This window comes from Vigna radiata, chromosome 10 (assembly GCF_000741045.1).
Source record: "Vigna radiata var. radiata cultivar VC1973A chromosome 10, Vradiata_ver6, whole genome shotgun sequence".
In the NCBI taxonomy this organism is placed as follows: Eukaryota; Viridiplantae; Streptophyta; class Magnoliopsida; order Fabales; family Fabaceae; genus Vigna; species Vigna radiata.
The window spans coordinates 1,575,781-1,600,423 of NC_028360.1; the positions used below are offsets into that span (position 1 = coordinate 1,575,781).

The 24,643-nt window shown below is 37.4% G+C and overlaps 1 pseudogene; it reads right to left on the minus strand.

The window, feature by feature from the left end:
* Positions 1-1,209: 1,209 nt before the first annotated feature.
* Positions 1,210-6,362, minus strand: LOC106774661 (annotated as a pseudogene).
* Positions 6,363-24,643: the final 18,281 nt, after the last annotated feature.

Sequence of the window (24,643 nt, forward strand, 5' to 3'; positions counted from 1 at the left end):
CTTGTGAAAGGAGAAGCACGTGANTCGTGTGTCGATTGCCGGTGCAGGTTCTCTTCAAGTTGGTAGAGTGGTCTCTTTCATTCTATTTTTGTACCTTTTATTGTAATCTGTTAAATCCTTTTTTAGTGGAACTGTTAATCACTCTTTGTAGTGATTAACGACTGGACGTAGATTCTGTTGAATCGAACCAGTATAAAAATCCTTGTGTGCTTTTCTTATGCCCTACACTCTTTTTATTTTTAACGCACATAAACTGATTGGTAAATTTTCTGAAAGAAAATTGTTTTTATAAAAAAGGCTAAATTCGTTTCAACTGTGACTTATTATGCTTAACGCTCTCTGAGTATCATTTCCGCTGCGCAATACACTTGGCAGGGGGAAGTGGTCTTTCCTAGTCGCTTGATTCAACCTCCTATAATCAATGCAGACTCTCCAGTTGTTCTGCACTCTAGTGGGGATAAGCTCATCCCTCTCATTCTTCACAACAGTTAGGCCAGTCTTCTTAGGCACAACATGGATGGGGCTCACCCACTGACTGTCTGAAATAGGGTAGATGATCCCAGCTTGCAAAAGTTTCGTCACCTCCTTCTTAATCACGTCCATGATCACGGGGTTTTGCCTTCTCTGTGGCTGTCTCACTGGNTTTGCCCCATCTTCCAACAGAATTCTATGCATGCATGTGGATGGGCTAATACCAGGTATGTCAGCCAAACTCCACCCAATGGCCTTCTTGTGCCTCCTCAGCACATCAAGCAACTTCTCCTCTTGAACAAAATCAAGGAAGGTAGAAATGACCACAGGTTAATTCTCATCATCCTCCAAGTACACGTACTTGAGGTTTTCAGGGAGCTGTTTCAGCTCAAGAGTGGGTTCCTGCAAGTCAGATTCAAGTGTACTTCCTACAACGTGGTGAATGCATTCTGACTCTAAAGAATGTACAGGTAAAGGCAGAAAACCCATCTCATCACAATCCAGATCAATATCCATCACAGGTATATCAACAACATCATCAATATAATCCAAATCATCATAAACACGCATATCATCAATAACCTCGACATCATCAATACCCTGGACATCACAGTTTGCATCTATATCATCATCAAATTTAACAGCATTTCCAATTCTTGATTCAATCCCAGATGCTATGCATGAATGTACAGAAGATAGAAAAGAATGTTTTTTCTCATGCATAGAACGAAAATCATCAACAATGAACTCATCCACAATGTCATCCAATGTATCAACTCTAAACACAGAATGGTCCTCGGCTGGATATTTCATGGCATCAAGGATATTAAAATGCACAACAATATCAGCAATTTCCATAGACAATGTCCCAGCATACACATCAATCTTGGTACGGGCAGTTTTCAAAAATGGCCTGCATAGAATAATGGGGACGGATCAATGAGAGAAACCGTCCTCCATCTCCAAAACATAGAAATCAGCAGGAAATATCAATAACCAAGACATCCTCTATGTAACCTGTCGGGTGGGTAACACTCCTATTGGCCAACTGAATGACCACACCCGTGGTTTGCAAAGGACCAAGAGACAGAGATGAATATATAGACAAAGGCATGACATTTATGGATGCACCCAGATCAAGCATAACATTTTCAAATTTATTGTTCCCAATCATACAAGGAATGCAAAACATACCTGGGTCCTTGCACTTTTCAGGAATGTGCGGGACTGACTTACCAATAAAAGCTGATACATTCCTTCCCATGCTGATTTGTTCATTGCCCTTCATCTTCCTCTTGTGTGTGCACAAGTCCTTCAAGAATTTGGCATATTTTGGTATCTGCTTGATGGCATCGAGTAGAGGTATGTTCACCTCTACCTTCCTGAAGGTCTCCAGAATTTCCCTATCCACCTTTTCCGTCTTTTTGCTAGGAAGTGCCCGTGAAGGGAATGGAAGAGGGATAGGTTGGTCAACCAAAGGAGAAGGTGCGACAGCGATAGTGGTGAAAGAGGGAGAAGATCCACCTGAAGAAGAACCACCGGCTGGAGAAGAAGATCCACCCACCTCAAATGCCCTGCGTGGACCGTCATGGTCGTCCTCTCTAGGACAAGTGGCAGGCATGGGTGTAGGTGTAGAAGCGGGCTCTGAAGGCGCAACCACTAGCAACATCAATCTGCACAACTCACATTCCTAGGATTCTGCATAGTCTGGGATGGTAACTTATCAGAATTCTGAGACTGCGCCTGGTTTATCTGAGTAGCCATCTAACCCATCTGGTTAGTGAGACTCTGTACGGAAGCTCTAGTCTCCTGCTGAAATTGCATGTTATCTTTCTGAAACTGCAGGTTTTGCATAGTCATCTGTCTCACTAACTCTTCCAATGAAGGTGCAGACGAAGTGGAAGGTTGGGCAATTGGTTCGGCAGGTGCCTCTTGCTGCTGTTGTTGCTGTTGTTGCCTCTGGTGTTGTTGCATAGGTGGAGGTACATATCTGTTAGGTGCTCCAGCAATCTGGAAAGGTGGCGCCTGGTGCTGATATTGTGGCGCATTGTTCCATCTAAGATTAGGGTGATTCCTCCATCCTGAGTTGTACCTGTTGCTGGACAAGTCATCATTTGGCTGTTGTGGCTGCCTGTTGTTAAATATGTTAGTAGCATAAGCTTGAGGATCATCAGAGGCAGTTGATGGCTGCAAAGTAGGACAAGCATCTGCGTAGTGGTCACGAGAAGTACAAACAACACATAGTCGTGCAACAGATGCGGATGAAGCTGTAGGTTTCTGGTTGGTTGCCAACTATGTCACTAACTTTGCAAGAGATTCAATCTTGTCTTCCAACTTGCTTTCAATGGCTGATAAAGACTGGGCAACAACATCATGTACGCCCCTCACCACAATGGCATCATTCCTGGTGCTAAACTGCTGGGAGTTGGAAGCCATCTTCTCAATCAAATGTCTGGCCTCAGCAGGTGTGGTGTCTCCAAGAGCACCACCACTAGCAACATCAATCATTCCCCTATCCATGTTGTTCAAAACCTCATAGAAATACTGGATAAGGAGTTGTTCAGGTATCTGATGGTGGGGACAACTTGCACAAAGTGTCTTGAATCTCTCCCAATAGTCATACAAGCTCTCTCCACCAAGCTGCCTAATCTCAGTGATGTCTTTCCTGATAGCTGTGGTCCGGGATGCTGGGAAAAATTTTCTCCAAGAATAACCTCTTCAGATCATCCCAGCTAGTGACGGATCTAGGCGCCAAAGCGTACAACCAATCCTTAGCAACACCTTCTAATGAATGAGGGAATGCCTTCAAGAAGATGTGCTCTTCAGGAACATCATGCGGTTTCATAGTGGAACAGACAATGTGGAATTCCTTCAAATGCTTATGTGGACTCTCACCTGCAAGACCATGAAACTTGGGCAACAAATGGATCAGTCCAGTCTTGAGAACAAATGGAATGTCCTCATCAGGATATTGGATGCACAAGCTTTCAATATCGAAATCTGGTGCAGCCATCTCCCTAAAAGTCCTCTCACGAGGTGGAGGTTATGCCATATTGTTCTCAATATGAAAAATGACAAAATCATAATCAGAATCAAGTGCAGATGCAACAGATACAGTGGATGCAATATGCACAGAGTACTCAACAGTGGGATGCACAGTATCTAATGGAACAGACTCAAAAACAGATTCTAAAGACAAATTCCTAGAATGCCTAACTAACCTATGAAACGTCCTATCAATTTCAGGATCAAAGGGTGGTATGAATCCAGGATTTCCCCTAGTCATGCACTAAATCACAACACCCTAAAATCATGAAACAATAGCACAAAAATTCAAAACACAGAAAACAACACAAGACAACACAACAAAAGACCTAAAACCGAACCGTTGGTCCCCGACAACGGCGCCAAAATTTTAGTGGGTGTCGCGGCCCATACAAATTTAATTGCATATTAGAAATGCAGTATAACTAGGAAGTGACTCCTAGGTCGTCTCTCAAGGACCAACTGCAGTTTGAGACTCAGGTCAGACACAAAGTGGGGGTTTTTGAAAGTGTTTTTGTGAATGCAAATCGACTAAATTAAAACGCACAAATTAAACCTAACTAACAGTATAGAAACAGATAAACACTAAAGCTAACATTACAACTAAATTATCATAATTAAAAATAGAAAACATTAAAACAAAAGAAAATGATAAACCCAACATTGCAACAAACAATTATCTAGCACAGTTAAAATTATTAAAATGCACTCTAAATTAAAGACATGATAAACAACTCACCCTACTATTTCAACTAATTTAAAACAAAAGAAATAACAACATAATTTTTTTACCACTCCCGTGACNAAGAACTATTATCAAANGGAAGTTAAAATTGCAATGCTCTTGAAATAACACCCTATTGCCGTGACACCCCAAAACGTGACAGCCCCTTCAATTCTCTCTCAATGCTCCACGTACAAAGNTTTTCCAGTAAAAGTGAAAAGGGTCATGTGCTTCATAGCTGCTGGACGTGACCTCACCCTTGGGAGCTNTCCCACGCTGCACCGTTTTCACTAAATAATAAGCTCAAAGAAAATTGTTCCANNCGTGGNAATAGAAGCTGGNAGCAATGTCCCATCCATCACGTNCCTCCTAGTTAAATGCTTTNTATGACCAAGAGATNAAAAAGAATTNCCGCANCCAACCAANGAAATTCAACACCTACTCTCTTCCACGTGTCTTGCTTTCTCCAAGGAAAAGNAAAGNANGTGAATCATGTGCTTAGGAATGACAATGCTGCTGCCGAAACATCACCCTCAATGAATAGGAAANACATCATTCAACCATTAATCACCAAGTGCTTGTTAAACAATAAAAGAAAAATGAAATNTATTTATTGAAACTCAATCCTTCCCGAGGGTGTGGTGTCACCGTCTGCACCATTCATTCAATGAAGCTTTTGACCAAAAACATTATGAAATCCCTTTTTCTTTTATTCAAACTAAGAAGCAAACCCTTAACCTTTTTAGCCCTCATTGCANGATGATGTGACTGAAGTTGTTGGACTAAAACAAGCAAAGATAGTTCCCGTGAAAGTGTATACTAAAAGCTAATAAACATTCCAGCAAAGACAATTGAAAGCTAAGTGATGTCTCTTCATTAAACCCGTGAGCACCATGCAATATCTCTAAAACATTCAAAGAAAAAAACAAAATGAGCAACGTGTGACAGTTTTCTTTTTAACAAATGGCAACACCGTGACTACAAGAAGAACTCCAAATAAAATGAAGTCATTGCACCCCAAAATGAAAACTACCGAGAGAGCCTCAATCCAAGTGACGATTGCTCCCCCCTTGGGATCCCTAGGTCTGAGAGTTTCTTCCAAATGGTGGGGTCCACCTCTAAAGGAAAACCTAGGGCCATGTCACCATTTTTCTATTGGGCTTAGTCTATTCTAACAAAATTAGCCCACAATACAAAAATTCATCTACAAATTCTAAATTACTAAGCTAAGCTAAGCTAAATTAATTCTAAATTGCTTTGTGGAGAGTGTTCACTTAATTGGTGCCTTCCAAAAGTCTCACAGTGTGATTCCAAACTTTCCCTGAAAAATAAAAATAGGAATAATTAAGCTCAATTAATTCAAATTAATTAAAATAAGAATTATTGGTCTAATTAAGCCCAAATGGTGAAAATGACACAATAACTAAGAATTAAGCACAATTCATCAACACAATTCGGCGCAAAAAACTAAGTGAATGGTATAAAATATCGACTCATCAGAGACTAGACATAGTAAACTAGTAATTGGGAGTAGGCTCTCTTCACCAAGACATCGGGTTTAGGGTAAATTAGAGAGTTGCATTAACATTAATGAAGAAGATGAATTTGTTTATGCATGAGAGTGATTAGGTGAAAACTAAACCCTAATAACATACTCATCTCATATTATCAACATCATCCATTCACTATTGTGTTTAACCTCAATTGATCAAATTGCATGCATATTTTGCTTTTATTGTTTTTCATTTAAAAACCCAAAATATTGTTCTTATAGTCTTGATTGGTTAAGCAAAATCACAATTGTTTAGTGCTGTGAGTCTCTTGGGAAAACGATACTTGGTCTTACCACTTATTATTACTTGATATGATTCGGTACACTTGCCAGAGTCTTAACAGTAAGAGAATGATGATGTGTGTTATTCGATAATCTTATTCTAAGTTGATGTTTAATACTTACGTATGTTTATATGATATATTTTTGTTAAGCTCACCCTTGCATGTTTGTGGTGTTGGTTTCCACCTACGATGATCGTACTTGTACCGGAGTAGATACTGTTATAGTTGTAGCTAAAGCGGAGTAAGCGGCGAGATACAGGGGAGAACTGTGGGATTTTAATTTCATTGTTAATATTTTTGTAATGGAATTTTATGAATGCTCTATAGTTGCATTTGGTTTTAGAAGTTTTTATTTAAATATTATTTTGAAATAGTATCAGAGTTAAATTATAAAAGTTTTTGTAACCCGTGACATCCCAAAAGTTTGGGGTGATACTGTGTATGGTTGATTATTGAGCATGAAACATGGGAGATTAGTCTACTTAGTGTACCTATTAAATCTTGATATTCTCTATGGATAAGGACACCCTTTGGCATTGGTTGTTGAAAAAGGAGTGACTATCTTCGGCATTGATTGTTGAAAAGAGAGTGATGTTCTCTTTGGCAAATAATTGTAGAAAAAAGAATGGTAATCAAGTGCTGAATCTTCTTTGGTGGGGGGATAAATTTTCTGTCTTGTATGATAAGGGAACAAGTCCAAAGCCAAAAGAGGGATGACTCGAGTATGCTTATAAGGAAGGCTACAAGTGGGCCTGTAGGGGAGGCTACATGTGGGTCAGGTGGAGTACAAGAGAGTGATTGGGTCTTATCATGATGGAGTTCATGGTTTGGTGATATTCATGGTGTTGTTCATGATTGAGATAGTCATGATGATAATGTATCTATAATGATAATCTTGGTATTGAAGATGCTCCTGGTTATGCTATGTGGATAATGTTGTTACTATAATGGTTATACTAAGTAGTTAGCATAGATGCTAATTAGTGGATAGACCAAAGGTGTGAGATTTTGGAGATGACATCAATGGTTAAAGATCGAGGATCGAGGATGCAGGATCGAGGATCAAGGATCGATTAATTCATTATGATTGAATTATTTGTGTTGAGGATTAGGAATTCTATTATTAATACTTCTTTGTATGAGGTGTTTGATTATTGTTTATATAATCAGTATGATTATATCTTGTTTTTATTATTGTTTTATTGGTGGCTTACCCCATACGTGTTTGTGTTATGTGTTTGTGAATGAAATTATCGATGATGATCGTATAATGCATTATACGTGAGCAAATGATGTTGCAGATGTAGAGAGGCATGATAGATTCGTGAGATGATGGGGAAAATATTTGAATTTCTTTAAAAAGTTCTTTTGGTATAGACTTTTGATATAATGTATTTGTAGTTGTTTTATTTCCTTAGTTATTTTAATTACTTTTGGAATAATGTAATTAGACGAGGCTTTTGGAACTATTATGTTTGAATAAATTATGCATGTTAAAAAGTTAAGGTTTTTGAAAAATACGTTTCTGTGTTATAAGAAATTTTATAAATTTTGAATTTTTGTGAACCCGTGGCATCCTAATAACGGTTCAAAACCCGTTATTTTTATATATAAATTTCACACTAAACACACCCTTTTGGGCTTATAAATTAGCTTGAAACCATGCAATTTGCTTAAGTTAAAGAGTAAGAGAGTCAAAGGTGGTTTTCTTGGTTTTATGCTTGCTTTTCCTTGTTTTGGCAGGAATTAACATGAATTGGATGAAGGAAAGTGAAGTAGCAAGGAGCTGGACTCAAGAAAAAATGGAAAAGTGCATAAGGGAAGAATCCTAGCCACCACTGAGCGCAAGTTCACCGCAGAGTGCTAGTTTCGCTGTGGAGATCTCTGTCAAATGCTCAACCGCCAACACTGAGGGGAGAATTTAAGTATCGCGCTCACCGTTGAGCGCCATTTCACCACTGAGTACTGGCCTTTTTAGTGAATCCACTGCAAACGCTTGGGCGTCAACGCTGAGCGCTAGTCTCTTGGGCCTGGGCTATTTTCTGCTAATTTTAATGAACCATAAATAGATTTGCACGACCCAAAGAGTGTATCTTTTGGCAGAAGGAGATGCAGAAACACACTTTTCACCCCTTGGAGACGGATTTTGGATGCAAAAGCTCCAATCTACAAGTTCTAGGGTTTTATCTTTCATTCCTTTCATTAATTTCATCTAGTTTCACCATGTCCATGGTGAACTAAAACTCCATTGTTGTTAGGGAAGCGATGTAATCCTTTGAAACTCTCATGTATTGAATTGTTTTGTCAATCTAAATGCTTTACTTCATTAATTGTTAGAGTTTTTCCTCTATTTTATATGCATACTTTTTTTACTTTATTCAATAGGGTAATCTTTGATTTTGTCGATATGGACACATATTGGGAAATCTAGACATGGGGAAATTCTCTCAAGAGCAATATTACCTAGATAGAGGGATAGGAGGACCGATTATCTTAAGCTTTTATGCAAATGTAATGCATGATCAATTGCTAGGGAGACAAGACATTGTAAACTAGTAATTAGTGTTGTGATTGTTGACAACACAAACTCTATATCAAACTAGTTTTTGATGATGACAACACAATGCTTAATAACAGTACACATGTTGCTGCATTACATGTTCTTGTTCTGAAGTGTTTGTCATATCTGTTGAACATGTTTTGTTGCATTGCAATGTATGTTCCTATGATTGATTGTATGTTATATTTGTGGAACATGCTTGTATTGAAATATGCGTGGAATATACTTGTATTGAAATGAGAAATAAAATGTTTTTGATTAATGCACATTTCTGGAAAGAAAAAGATCACAAGCACCTTTATGAACTTATAATTGTTGTGACAAAGTTTTAGTCCAATCGAATACACTCTTAATGGATTCGACTATGCTAAAATCTTTGTACAGATTTTTAGAACCTGTGCTATGTGAGATTTTGAGTTGAAAAGAATTTCAAAGTGTTTTTTCATGTGCTAGACGACATTGTGGATTAGATATTCGACTGTATTACTATCTGTTTGAAATTTTGTTAAGCCTACACGTTCCAATGGCTATATTTTTCAAAAGTTAGTTAAGATTGTGTGACTTGGTCAACTGTCATAAATGTGTGTTGATTTTGTTGACTGAGGAGCCTTTGTGTCGACTGTCTGTTATAACTGTTTTAATGCAGTCGACTGTATTAGTAGGCTATTCGATTGAGAAGCAATCTGATATAACAGAAAACTATAAATAGACAGAACACGAATTGTTCTGAGACTTTTGTTGATCTGACATTTTCATTTCCCTGTTTCAGATTCAATTCTCTGTTTTAGAAGCTCCAAGAATTCTCCAAGAAGACGGTGGTGATCTTTCTTGAGAGAGATTCAAAGGGAGGAGTCCATTGTGCATACTTCTTGATCCCTATCTACACAAAGAAGGTGCTTTCTGTTTGATCTTGAAGGCTTGGCATCTTGTGAAGACTGCTGCATTTGATTGAAGGATTGGCAACCTGTGAAGTCTGCTGTGATAGGCTTGGCATCTTGTGAAGAGTGCTGGTTACACGTTGAGGATTGTTCAACGTGTGTGCAGATTGCAGAAGAGGGGATTCTTGCTGCAATTCTGGTTTTTGTGTGTGCAGCTATATTTTGGTTTTGGGTTAGAGAGGAGATTTATATTTTTGCGTGGTGCTTCTATAAATTCCTTGTTGTAAAAACTGCAACCATTATAGTGCATTTGCTTCCTGGGTTGGAAGGACACTGGATGTAGGCATTGTTGGTCGAACCAGTATAAAAACCAGTGTTTGATTTTCTCTATCCCTGCACTCTTTATTTCTAGTCGACTTTATCTGTTTAATAGTCAATTGCGTTTTTCGGCTGCATTGAATTTTCATTACTTGCATTTCAAGGAAAGATTAAAAAGCTTTGCATTTTCATATCAAGATTGCGAAAAGAGTTTGTTTTTGAACTAACACCAATTCACCCCCCTTTTGGTGTAAAATGAAGCCTACCTGTTTCCTAACAATTAGGAGTAGACTATCTTCACCAAGACATCGGGTTTAGGGTAAATTAGAAAGTGACATTAACATTAATGAAGGAGTAGAATTCATAAATACATCAGAGTGGATTAGGATAAGTCAGAAACCCCAACAACATAATTCATCCATACAATTCATCTGCGTATTTTCTTGGTCAATTGGTCAACCTTTGCATGCATGTTTAATTTTCGTTTTTGCATTATAATCACCAATTTTTGTTATTCAAGTCTTAAATAATCAACAAATCACATGAATGTTTAGGCCAATGAGTCTCTAGGGAAACGATACTCGGTCTTGCCGTTTATATTACTTGATACGATTCGGTACAGTTGCTAGAGTCTTAACACATCTGAAAATTTTGGGGCGTTACACTTCCTCTCATGTAATATATACTTGTATGATTTCTGTAACACTGGAAAATCCCTAGAAATGGGGGTTTGAATATAGTTTTAAACTTTTCGCAAATGTTTATATTTCTTTGCAAGGGTTAGACTGTCTGCAATAGTTGTTAAACATTTAAGTTCATAAAACATCGTTTAATTGAAAACCTTTGATAAACAAAAGCAATAAGAAACAATTATTTTTATATTGGTTCGCTCCAAATTGAGCTATGTCCAATTCTCCCTTAAATTCCTTTAAGGGGTTCCACTAATCACGAATTATTACAAATGAGTTTAACTACAACTAGTGTACAAATAACCCATTGGTTAGATGAGTATAACCACTCCTGGTATCACTAATCTATTTGACTAGACGGTCTAATTCCACTGAGTTAACCTCACAAGTGTTTTACTTCACCCCTGAATACAAACACAAGGTGTTTTGAAAGATTACAAGAACAAAATGTATAACTCTCTTAAAGAGGATTTGAAATCAATACAATGATATTCTAACAACTTGTAAAAGAACTTTTCTTTTCACAGACAAGTCTAAGAAATACAACTTAAAGAGAGAAACAGTGTGAGCGTATTGCAATAATATAATTCTTGTTGTTGTCATCTTTTCATATAGTCCTCTTTATATAGACTTCTTTGAAAAAAAGATATGTTACTCAAAGCTTTGACTTTATTTTAGGTGTGCAACCTTTATGGTACTGAGTCAGAATCTATGTTGCGTCTTGGCAGAGCAACTATGTTAAGAATACAAAAAGTACAAACAAAAGGCATGAATAAAACATTCCTTAAATATCTTCCTATCTCTTAAAATTATTATGATCTTAAACAGATTTTTAAATAAAGATAGAGATTTGCATAAAAAAAAAGCACAAAAAAAAAAATACTATAACGTTTATACTTTAATAACCCTAGTCTTTTTTATAACAACAAGGAGGCATGATGTTAAAATACAAGCTCTTCCAAGTTTGTTGATTGCATAAATCTTAAAGTCCCTGCTCACCTACCAATTTCAATACAGATAAAAGAAAACCTAAAAGATATAAATACAATTTTCCTCACAAATGTAATCCTCGCTTTAAAAAAATAAATAAATTTCATGATAGTTGTGAAACATTATTCAATATTGCTTATTGAATGTGGAGAAAGTGTAAAACATAACATGCATTGAACCTTCAAAAGACGCTTGGTTCTTATTCTTCTTGTACACTATTCTATGTAGAATGCCACAGTCATACTGGAGTTGGGGAAGCATATGTTATTCTTGCCTCAATTGTTTCATACTAGTATTTAAACTACTATTCTACGTGCAATGGGATTTTAAAAATTAAACTATATTTATTATCTTTGATTTTATAAAAGTATAACTATATTCACAATGACATTTACTTCAAAAAAAAATAAAGGCTTAATATCTATTTTAGTTCCAATTATTGTTAAAAATATTCAAAATGATCCTCATTTTATTTTTTTTTCAATGTAGTCTTCAAGAATGTAATTTGTGTTCATTTTAATCTTTTTTTTTCAATGTAGTCCTAAAGAACGTAATTTCTGTTCAATTTAGTCCCTATTTGTAGTTCACAGAATTTTTTAAAAGGACTAAATTGAACAGAAAAAGATCAAATTGAACACAAATTAAAATCTTTGAAATTACATTGAAAAAAAAAATAAAAATTGGAACCATTTCGAACTTTAAAAAAAATTGGGATCAAAATAGATATATTAAGTTGTTTATGTCAGAATCCCTTTGAATAGCTAAACAATAGTATTCTTCTTTAAGAATAGCTACTGTGAGTCAAACTTCACCTAAAAGATAGAAATAAAATTTGACAAAATCTATAATACCTAACACTCAAAACTATACATGCCATCAAGATGCGCACAATAGAAAAAATATAAACAAATGAAGTTGTTTCTTTCTTCTAGAATATCATACTAAATATTGTTCCCAAGAACCAACTTCAGCTTATCATAATAATTTTAATGATTTTTTAAAGTTCATTTTTGTAAATTTATGCAATTAGGAGCATCTATTTTTAAAATTTAATTTAAATGTTTAGTTTCTCTTAGATGAAGAGCTTTTCATCACTACTCTTCTCTTTTCACAATTTCACCACTTATGACATTCCTATTTTCACAACTCAAAAATCAAAACATAGTTCAAGGACCAGAACTATATGAAAATACCTCTTGAAAAACGAAGGGGTTTTTGCAACCTCTATTTTCGAAAAAACGCTCTTAAATTTTTTTTACCTTTTTATAATATAATTATTAATGATAAAAAAGAGTTTTATTATATATATATATATATATATATATATATATAATTATTTTCTCTTTAAAATTATATATAAGTTCTCACAAAATCCCTTCAAAATTTTAAATTTTGAGGTTTACATAGGATCTCGTTGCATTTTATTTTTTTATTTAAAGAGTTTAAACTTTTTTATTTTATTTTATTTTTAATTTTTCAAATATTGCTTAGATTGCAATCTTGTTTCTGTATTATTAAAATCCTTTAATTTTCATTCAAATTTTCAAAAATGAATAAAGTTTAAAAATTATACAAAAATGGGTAAGTAGCGTTTTGTAAATACAACTTTATCTTAAAATCAACATTTAAATAAAAGTTGTGCTTTGAACGTGCTATTTTTAATTTTTAATTTTATTTTTATCATTATTTTTTATATTCAAAATGTGTTTCTATTTCATTCAAATATACCTTATATTTTTAATTTTTTTTAATTATTTAATTAATAAGTTAAAATTAAAATATTAAAATACTATCAGAAATTTTTAATTTTAATTTATTAACCATTCATATTATTAAAAAAAATCTAAAACTAAAAATATTGTCACATTTTAAAATAATATTCAAAGAATTTTTTTTTATAATAAAATTATCCAAAATACCAATCTTTAGATAAAATAAAACAAAAATAACAAATTTTAAAGAGTAAAAGAAATTAAAAACATTATTTTTAATTCATCAATTAAATGATAAAAAAATACAACTATATAAAAATTTAAAAAATTAGTTAATTAAATTATTAAAGACTAATTTAAAACTTAAAAATATATTTTCATACAAATTTGGAAAAACATAAAAAGTATGATATTTTAAAAATAAAAAAGTAATAGAAAATCAAATGTAAAAGTTAAAAGAAGCCAACACGACTTCTAAAAATTGAAATAAAAAAATATATAAAAATGTAAATTAAAAGAATACGGAAGTTGAAAAATTAGAAGACGTCGTTTGTAAAAAACCTAATTTCTCTAAAATAATAATAGTAAATTGAAGTTGTGCATTTAAAATATAACTTTTATTAGTTTGAAAGTGTGTTTAAACATGATTTCTATTTTTCTTTTTGATATCATATTACCAAAACACACCTTATTTATTTGTATAAAATTTTAAAAATGTACTCATAGTAATAAATTTGATAAAAAAACTTAAATTGTTTTGACAAAATCCTAATAAAATTAGTTTGTTGAATGATGGTTTTAATAAATAAATTTATACTATGTGTTTCATTATGGATGTGTGGGACTGAGAGATTAGCCTTGCTGACGTGTCTCTGTCACCTTTAGTTGCTTACACGGCTTGCTTTCCTGTAATTGCCACTGCTCGTTCTCCTTCAGCTCACACCGTTCGTTCTCCTTTAGTAGTAGATGGGGGAATGTACTTGTAAAAGGCACTCCGATGCTCAAGTTAGGCGTGGGTTATGGAGCCTTAGCTCCTAAGAAAGTGATTTTGTTATCACGATGGAGTATTTTTGAGTGTGAATGAAGCGTAAGTAGAATATAAACAGAATTACCTTAAACGATTTACCTTAAAATCTGGTTGGTTGCTCATAAACGACTTTATCAGCATCTTTAATCAAACACCTTTGATTATTTTACTTTCTGTTGGACTGTTAGCCCAATAACTTAAATGTTGGCCCAATTGCGACCCAACATCACTTAATTTGGTTTGACTTGGTGTTGACCAGCGCTGGTATAGTGGATAGACTGATCGATCTTGGATGCTAACCGTTCGGCCTGGATATCGTTTAGAGTGACCCTCATTGTGAGGATTTCGCGTTGTGCACCGTCTTATGATGTCGTTTCATTTCCATATAATCATTTAGGTTTTCCCACCTTTGAGGCTGTTGTAGAGTCCCAAAAGCAGAGTCGTAAGATCATCTTGATCCTGTGGTGCATATTGCTTGCGGTTATGTCAGTTTCCCCTCAATAATGCGAAGGGATTTTTTGAAAACCCTGGTTTACTCAACCGTCACTTGTCATTTTTGCGCCATCTTCCTTCTCCCCCAAATCCTCTAGCCTTTACTCTTGTGTTTGCTTTCAAGTAACCACGGATCCCTGCACTATTTTAGATTGTTCTCCGATGTCTGCAGAAGAAAGGGGGCAAGACTGTTGGAAAACAGGTAGGCTTCTTTAAAAACCAAGGAAGGGGGGGGGGTTGAATTGCGATGTTTCAAAAATATGTTTTTTTCGTAATCTTGCAAACAAAGTATAAAGCTTTTTAAAGTTTCTTGAAATGCAAGCAATCAGAAAATGTACGCAATGGAAAAAACGTAGTAGACTGGTTCGGCCAGTAATGCCTACATCCAGTGTCCTTCCAATCGGAAGAAAATGCACTATAATAGTTGTGGTTTTTACAATAAGGAATTTATAGAAGACCTCCACGTCAAAAATATAAATCTCCTCTCTAACCCAAAACCAAAATATAGCTGCACAACAAAACCAGAATTGCAGCAAAAATCCACTCTTCTGCAATTTGCAACACCACTTTGAACAATCCTCAAAGTGCACTATCCCCCTGTATCACAACAGGTACAATTCCAGCAGTTTTCACAGGATGTCAAGCCTTCAAATCGATCAAACAGAAGGTGTCAATGAATCTTGTGCAGGTAATGATCAGCAAGTGTAAGCACACAATGTCTCCTCAATGAATCTCGTTCAAGAAAGATCACCACCGTCTTCTTGGAGAATTCTTGGAGCTAAGAGAAATCTGAAACAAAAACGAAATTGTCAGTTTATCAAAAGTCTTAGAATAAACCCGTGTTCAATCTATTTATAGATTTTTGTTAATTAGTCAGATTCTAAGTTGAATGTGCTACTAATTCAGTCAACTGTATTATGACAGTTATAACAGTTCAGTCAACTTATTAGCCTATGGTCAACAAATAACAGAACACATTCAATACAGTTGACCAAGTCATTAATGCTCAACTAACTTTTAAAAATATAGCCATTAGAGTGCAAGAGCATAACGGAATTCCAAATCAAACAACAGATACAGTCGAATATGTACACTACATAGTCGACATCAACCATGTAAAACATTTTGAAATTCTTTTCTTCTCAAAATTACACACAACACTGATCCTCAAAATATGCACAAAGACTTTAGAATAGTCGAATCCATTTACTATGTAATCGACTGGACTAGAACTTTGTTACATAGTTAAAAGTTCATAAAAGTGCTTGTGTTTTTCAGCTTTAAAACATGTGTAGTAAAACATTTTAAATGATGCAAAGCACATAGCACATAAAGCATATAAACACGTTCCAGATATATATCAAACAATCAACATTGGAACATGTAACACATTTCAAACATGTTCAACAGATATAACAGTTAAAATGCATACGAACATGTAAACATAGCAAACAACATATGCATGTTATTAAGAAATGTGTTGTCATCATCAAAAACTAGATTGATATAGAAATTGTGTTGTCAACAATCTCAACAAAGACAACAACGTCGAGGTGCTGGGAACTTCCTTTGTCGGTGTTCGTCGCGAAATCACCACCATACTCAGTGGTGAAAGCGCTTTTTTATACGGCAACATCGTCACTAAGAACCCGAAAAATCCATCATCGTCGTCTTCCAATGTTAGTGACTATGATTGGGCCTCCCGTGACGTAAGTGACTTTCACAATTTGTTTAGTAGTAGAACCATATTACAAAATTGGGTAGAGTGTATCCTAAGAACCCTAGGTTACAATTCTTGCATAAAACTAACTGCTCGTGGGGGGAATGAGAGGGTGTTTCACAGTAAAGAGAATTTTGCTGTAGATTTCTCTTACATTTACTCCTGCTTGTTTTATGATATGTATGTTAGGTTTCCTTTTAGCACCTTCCAAATGGATGTACTTAAAACGCTAAACGTTGTTCCCTCCCAGTTACACCCTAATAGTTAGGGGTATATACAAGCTTTTGGAGTTATGTGCAAGGCTTTGGCCATTAAACCGACTTCGGCCCTATTTTTGTATTTCTTTAGAACTCGTCTGGTCGCTAGGAGGGGTTGGGTTTCTCTGATTTCTGAACCTCTGAATGCTATTTTGGAACTGTATTCCCAATCTTTTAAAGGATTTAAGAATCAATTTTTTAGAGTGACAATTACCGAGTTTGGTCATCCCTTTTTCTTTAATGAGGGCAATAGCCCTAGGTTTCCCCTGTACTAGACCTAGGACCCTCTTAAATTTACTTCTTGGTCAGAAGATAAAATGACTATTGATGAATTGAAAGCTCTGAGAGTCTTGACTGTGCTGCCACGCCCCTCTTCTTCTGGGAAGATTATAAACTGCCTTGAGCATGACGAATTTAACTCAAGGGTTTTTGGTATGTGCTCTTTATTGATTTCTCTAGTCTTTGTATAGCTATGATTAATCTATTGATAATTTCACTTACTTGCAGACATTATGGGAAGGAAAGGCCCTGTTCACGATTGGTTCAAGATTATGGACAAAAAAGAAAGCCAGGGGGACCCTTCCATTGCTAGATCGAGCGGCGCTTCTGCCCCAATGCCTTCTTTTGTGAAGGCCACTATTCCGCAATAGACTAATCGGCCACCATCCCCTAACGTGACCGTCATTGAGGAGCGCCCGTTTGTAAGGAAGCGCAAAGGAGGTCAACAAACAGAGAAGCCAAACATCTCAAAGAAAACCAAGGATTCCCAAGAGTTGATTGATCGCCTAATAACGGTCTAAAAACCGTTATTTTTATACATGAAATTGATATCAAAACACACTCTTTATGACTTAGAATGAACTTAAAATCATGCAAAACACTTTAGTTAGGTTAGAAGAGAGTCAAAGGTGGTTTTAGAGATATTACGCTTGGTTTTACATTATTTTGACAGGATTTAACGAGAATTGAAGGATGGAAAGTGAAAAAGGAAGGAGTTGGACTTAAGAAAGGATGAAAAAAGGTGCAAAGGAAGAATCACAGCCACTGCTCAGCGCCAATTCCAACGCTGAGCACCAGCTTCGTAGAAAAATCCACTATCAAACACTTAAGCACCAACGCTGAGGGGAAAATGAAGAATCGCACCTACCGCTAAGTGCCAGATCCAACGCTGAGGGGAAAATGAAGAATCGCACCTACCGCTAAGTGCCAGATCCACCGCTGAGTGCTGGACTTTCCAGTATAGACACTGCCAAATGTCTGGGCATCAATGCTGAGCGTCCCAGTGGAGTATTGCACTTACCGTTGAGCGGTGAAACCAGCACTGAGCGCTGTACTTATGGGCCTGGGCCAAAATTCTGTTATTTTTCTGAGTTATAAATAGACCCTAGATGAATTCTAGGGGGATCTTTTGGTAGAGAAAGACGACAGAACACACTTTTCACCCCTTAAAGGAGGATTTTGGATGTGGGAGCTCTAATATACCAAATCTAGGGTTTATCTTTTCATTCTTTCCATTAAATTCATATAGTTTCACCATGACAATGGTGAACTAAACCCTTTGTTGTTGGGGAACGATGTAATCCTTTTGAAACTCTCTTATATCGAAATTCTTATTTTATTCATATACATTTGTTATCAATAGTTTTGGGTTTTCTTCTCTAAGATTAAAGCTTGCATTGTTTAACTCATTCAGTGTCATGATCAGTGATTTTGTCGATATGGGAATGTACGGGGAAATCTAGACCTGAGGAGAATTCTCTTGATTATGAAATATTACCTAGGAATAGGAATAGGACGATCAATTGCTTTAAGCTTCTGTCGTTAATGCATTAGTAATTACTAGGGAGACTAGCAATAGTAAACTGGTAATTGGTGATAGGCTCTTTACGCTGAAGAATCGGGTTTAGAGTAAATTAGAAAGTTGCATGAACATTGATAACAAATAAGAATAGTAGATATAGGAGAGTGGATGGGGATGAAACCGTAAACCCCAACAACACCATTCATTCATATCTTTATTTGCCAATTGATCAAAAGCTTTTGCATACATGTTTATTTTCGTCTTTGCATCACAAAATCAAATTATTTTTCATTCAAGTCTTATGAAATCAATTCATATGAACATCTAAGCCTAAGAATCCCTTGGGAAACGATATTCGGACTTACTGTCTATTTATTACTTGATACGATCTGGTACACTTGCCAGGGTGTTAACATCACCCCATTCCAGGTGGCATGTGGGTCCCGACCTTCAATATTGGGCACAAGATTGAGTTTAACCTTGACGAAGCTGAGAAGAAGGTGGTCGAAGGTATGACCGAACAGTAGATGATTGATACCGCCGTGAAGCTTACATGCCGAGTGACAATGGCTACCTGGCATTTGGCATATGCTTCTGATAGGGGAATCCTAAGGACTGAGCTGGAACAGGTTAAGACGCAGCTAAACAAAGTTATAGCTACTCACTCTCAATGTGAGCAGAAATAGAAAGAATATGAACAGATGATGGCTGAAGCTCGTGTATTGATGGGAAATCTGCAGAGGTCTGACACTGAGATGAAGAAAGCACGTGATCAACTTGCTGCCGAGTGGAGGTGCTGAGGAAGGAGGCCTTTGACCAGAAAAATGCCATTGTTGCATTAGAGGCAGAGAGGGACGCTCTGCGTCAGACAACCGTTGAAGACAAAGAGCTAAAGGAGGAGATGGGCAAGGCTATTATTTTAGAGCATACCCGAGGCTTCAAGAAGGCCTTGAGACAAGTGTATCACCTCTTCCACATTTCAACAGAAGGTGTCAAGTTCAACCCAAGAAAAGATGTCTACCAGGGGCAACTAGTATCAATAAGGGATATTCCTGAGGGTGCTTTTCTGGGAGACGAGCCTACCGAAGCTGGGAATAAAGGAGGAGTCGTTGTGGAAACAACTACATCTAGGGAAGTTAGGGGGGAATACCCTGTGGCTCCCTCTACCACTGTTGCTGATGTTGTAAACATTTGATAGGATAACTTTGAAAATGTTGATCACTTTTGCTTTTTATTTGCCCTTTGTTTCTACTTGAAGTTCGTCATACCTGTTAAATCAACAACTTTGGTGCTTATTACTTTGCATGTTTGCAATGTCTGTTTGGTGATTATCTATCGTTGAACGCTGTTGTTGTTTTGACATGCTTAGGAGTTCTTTTTGAATTTTGCCATAGGCTGAGCGCTGATGAAAGTTCTTTTTAGAACTTTTTCCCATGTTGATTAGCGATTTGATAGCATCTACTTTACCATTCTGAAGGAAGATAACAATTGTATATGAATTATCAAAAGAACGTAAATAATTAGACTAACCCCTTTTATAAGTTCATTTATCTTTAACACGCTTGGTGCATTGATTTGGCATGCTTATGACCGTCCAGTAGAGTTCCTATTGGTTCTGTAGTAAGTAGATTACCTTTATGTCGGCATACGCTAGGTATTCTTGGGCGAACATGTCCTAGACTAGGGGACGATCCCCTAGGTTTGATGTATTGGGTGTTCTTTATGCGAACATGTCCTAGAGGGAGTGTATCCCTATATTTAACGCGCTTGGGTGTTCATGACCCAAAGGGAACATATCCCCAGATTCGGTGCACTTGGGTGTTCATGACCCAAAGGGAGTGTATCCCTACATTTGATGCGCTGGGTGTTCATGACCCAAAGGGAGTGTGTCCCTATACGCAATACGTTGGGTGCTCATGACCCAGGTCTGGGAGTGTTTCCCTACTTTTGACTGTTTTTGCACGAATAACTCTTTGACATGCAATATGCTGGGCGTTCATGACCCAGGTCTGGGAGCGTTTCCCTGCTTTTGAGTGCTTTTGCACGAACGACTCTTTGATGTCCGCTTTTGTGATCTATATGCATGATGTGATTATCTACATTGTTAGTAATTGAAGCATGTATAACAGTTTTATGGGTCCTATGGACTGAAAACTTCCTGTTTGACATTTATCTCGAAGATAACATAAATGACAAAAGTCAAATGTATAAAAGTTCATTACTGTGAACAGTATATAATAAAAGTAGACATGTAAAAATGAAATTAAACTAAAATAGAATTTAAGATGTGTCACATTCCAAGTGTTTGGGATGGGTTGTCTAGTGAGGAGTTCGAGTCGATAGGCTCCATTCATTAAGTCTTTTGAAATGTGGAACAGTCCTTCTTAGTCAGCCGCTAGCTTTCCATGGGCTCGATTCTTTCTGGCTTCCTCCCTCTTGTGCCATACGAGGTCCCCTTCTTTGAAGGTTCTAGGTTTCACCTTAGTATTGTACCGGCGCGAAAGCATTCTCTTCTGGGCTGCCGCTCGAACTGTGGCAACCTCTCGACGTTCAGTTAGGACGTCGAGATTCATTTGCAGTTGTTCGGCCTTAAGGTTCATATCTTGTATGCCTCGCCTTAACGATGACTCTCTGACTTCTATAGGGAGAATTGCATATGTGTCGTACGTTAGGTTGAATGGAGTTTCTCCTGTGGATCCGTGTAGGGTGCACCTATACGCCCACAATACCTCAGGCAGTTCTTCGACCCATAAGCCTTTAGCTGAACCGAGCCGCTTCTTTAACTCTGTTATGACAACCTTGTTAGCAGCTTCAGCCTGCCTATTTGTTTGTGGGTGCTCCACCGAGCTGGTGACATGTTTGATTCCTAAGCTCTTAAGGAAATCTTCCAGTTTCTTTTCAATGGACTGTCGGCCATTATCAGCGATGATTTTCTGAGGCAGACCGAATCGACATACTAAGTGCCAGATGAATTTTTGTACGCGTTGAGCGCTTATGACTGGTAGTGCCTCAGCCTCAATCCACTTCGTGAAGTAATCAATTGCCACCAAAAGGAACTTACATTGGGCTTTGCCGATCGGTAACGGTCTAACTATATCCATTTCCCATTAGGCGAACGACCATGGTGAGACAATACCATGTAACTCCTCAGGAGGGACTCGGAAGTCATTGTCGTGCGCTTGGCAGGATATGCATTTCTTGATGAACATTTCACAATCATGGTCAATTGTTGGCCAATAATACCCTGATCGCAGTATTCGGGCCCTGAGTGTGCATTTTCCCGAGTGCAAACCACACACTCTGTGGTGAAGATCTCGTAAGAGATAATCTGCCTCTTCCTTAAATAAGCATTTTAGTAGTGGCGTGGTGTACCCTTGCGTGTACAAGTCGTCACCTATACACAAAAATCGAGCAATAAGTTTAGAGTCGGCTGAACTAACCTTTTCTCCTTGTTCTTGATTCGTCATTAGCTCTCATATGTTTTATCGCCAATCGACTTTGGGTGTCGTTACGTCTGTGGCAAAGGTTTTAACCACAAGCTTGTCGAGCATCATCTTGATGACTGAAGACAACTTTGCCTTTTCTTTTGAGTTCATCAACTTAGACAGGAGATCTGCTCTGGAATTTTGTTCCTTGGGTCTTTGGACAATGTTGACGTTGACAAAATCTTTAAGGAGGTTACTGGCTTTATGGAAATAGCGTAGTAGCTGATTATCGTTGACCTAGAAAGTACCCTTCATATGATCGACAACCATTTGAGAATCCATTCGACATTCTAAATGAACAATTTCCAGTCCTTTGGCTAGAGTTAGACCGACAATCAAAGCTTTGTATTTTGCTTGATCGTTGCTAGTTTGAAAACGAAAAGTTATGGCTTGTTCAATAACAATATCATTCGATCCTTCCAGGACAATGTCGGCTCCTCCAACCCTTCTGTCCGAGGAGCCATCTACGTTAAGATACCATAGTTGCACTGAATCGTCAGGTATAGGTGTTAGTTCAACTGCAAAATTTGCTAGAAGTTGGCCTTTGACATATCCCCGAGGTTCGAAGCATAAACCGATTCAACAGACCAAGAAATCATCCTTCCTGCTAGGTCAAGCTTTTTGAGAATCTTAGCAACTGATTGATTCGTGCGCATTACCACTTGATGGCTTTGAAAATACGGTTGGAGACGACGCGTTGTTGTTAGTACAGCCAAAGCCACCTTTTCTATTTGGGAATACTGTTCTTCTGCTCCCTTCAAAGTTCTGTTGACAAAATAGATCAACTTAAAATCTGGGGCCTCTTGGATAAGAGCAACACTTACAACGTTGTTGGATGCAGCTATGTATAACTGCAGTTCACATCCTGTTACCAGTCGATCCATAATTGGAGGACTAGTGAGGATATCCTTGACTGCAACAAAAGCTTTTTCGCACTGATCGTCCTAATGCTGAGTGGTTCCCTTCTTCATGTTCTTAAGAATAGGGTTTGATGTGCTCTACCAACTTCGGGATGAAGCGTGAAAAAGCTGTTAGTCGGCCAACCAGGCGTTGCACCTCCTTCAAATTGGTAAGGCTCTGCATCTCCAGGACCGTCGACATTTATTTGGATTGGCCTTGATTCCCCTACAGGTTAGCATGAACCCTAGAAACTTTTCGGCTGGGACACCAAAGGTTCATTTTGACGGGTTTAACCACATATTGTACCACCTTACCTAAAGGAAGACTTCTGCTAAGTCTTTCAAGTGCTACTCAACTGATTGAGTCCAAACGACCATGTCGTCAACGTATACCTCCATACATTTTCCAATTTGGCAGTGGAAAATTTTATTCATGAGACGCTGAAAAGTGGCACCTGCATTTTTTAAGTCGAACGACATTACCTCATAATAATAATTGACTCGCTCGGTTATGAAAGTATTTCTCTCTTGATCTGGTACATACATCGGAATCGGGTTGTACCCCGAATATGCGTCAAGAAAGCTTAGCACCGCGTGTCCGGAAGCCTCGTCCACCAACCGATCGATGCTTGGAAGAGGGTAATAATCTTTAAGACATGCCTTGTTGAGATTAGTGAAATCGACACACATTCTTCACTGGCCATTCAACTTTTTAACCATGACGACGTTCGTTAACCACGTAGTGTACGTCACCTCCTTGATAAATTGAGCTTTTAGCAGCTTAGTGACCTCCGCTTGTATGGTGTCTCGTTTTTCTTCACCAAATCTCTGCTTTTTCTGAGCGACTGGACGTGCTTCTTTGAATATGGACAACTTATGTGTCATGACGCCCGAGTGAATTCCTAGTACGTCGGCAACCACCCAAGCGAACAGATTGGCATTATCTTTCAACATTTCTGCCAAACTATGCTCATCGTTTGGCTCTAGGCTTCCGCCGATGGTGGTGTTTTGTGACTCGTCTTTTCCCAGTACGAACGATTTGACGTCTCCTTGGGGTTGTATACGATTATCGACGTTGGTTCTTGGGTCGAGGTCGATCATTGTTGTCTTTGCCCCCTAACCTTCCTTGGGGGTACAAAAGGTGTGACCTTTAGGCCAGCAACATAACATTATCGGGTCGTTCGCTGATCGGCTCTCACTATACAGATAGTGCCCCTTTCTGATGGGAACTTCATGGCTAAGTGAGGGGTGGATACAATGGCTCCTAAAGCATTCAAGCAAGGTTGTCCAATAATGCATTATAGGAAGTGTTTGCCTCTAGCAGTAAAAACATTATTCTGAGGTCTTTTGCTTCCTTACTTGTTCCCAGTTGTGTTCTTAAGTCGAGATATCCTCTAGTATCTACTCCTTCTCCTGTGAATCCTATAATTTGCTCATTGAATGAGGTTATTATGTCCTCGAAAAGGTCCATTTTTAGGAATGTGGCCCAGTATAGAATGTTAACCGAATTGCCCTGATCAACCAACACTTTACTAACATCATATTGTGCTATCTAGGCGGTGATGACCATGGGGTCATCTTGATCAGGATCGGGGGCGCGAAAATCTACATCAGTAAAATTAATGTCTGGCATGGATAGAGGTTGTCGGTTTACCATGTGCACAGTTTTTAAGCTCCTCAAATGTCTTTTGCGAGCAAAGGATGATGCCCCGCCTCCAGCGAAGCCTCTAGATATTATA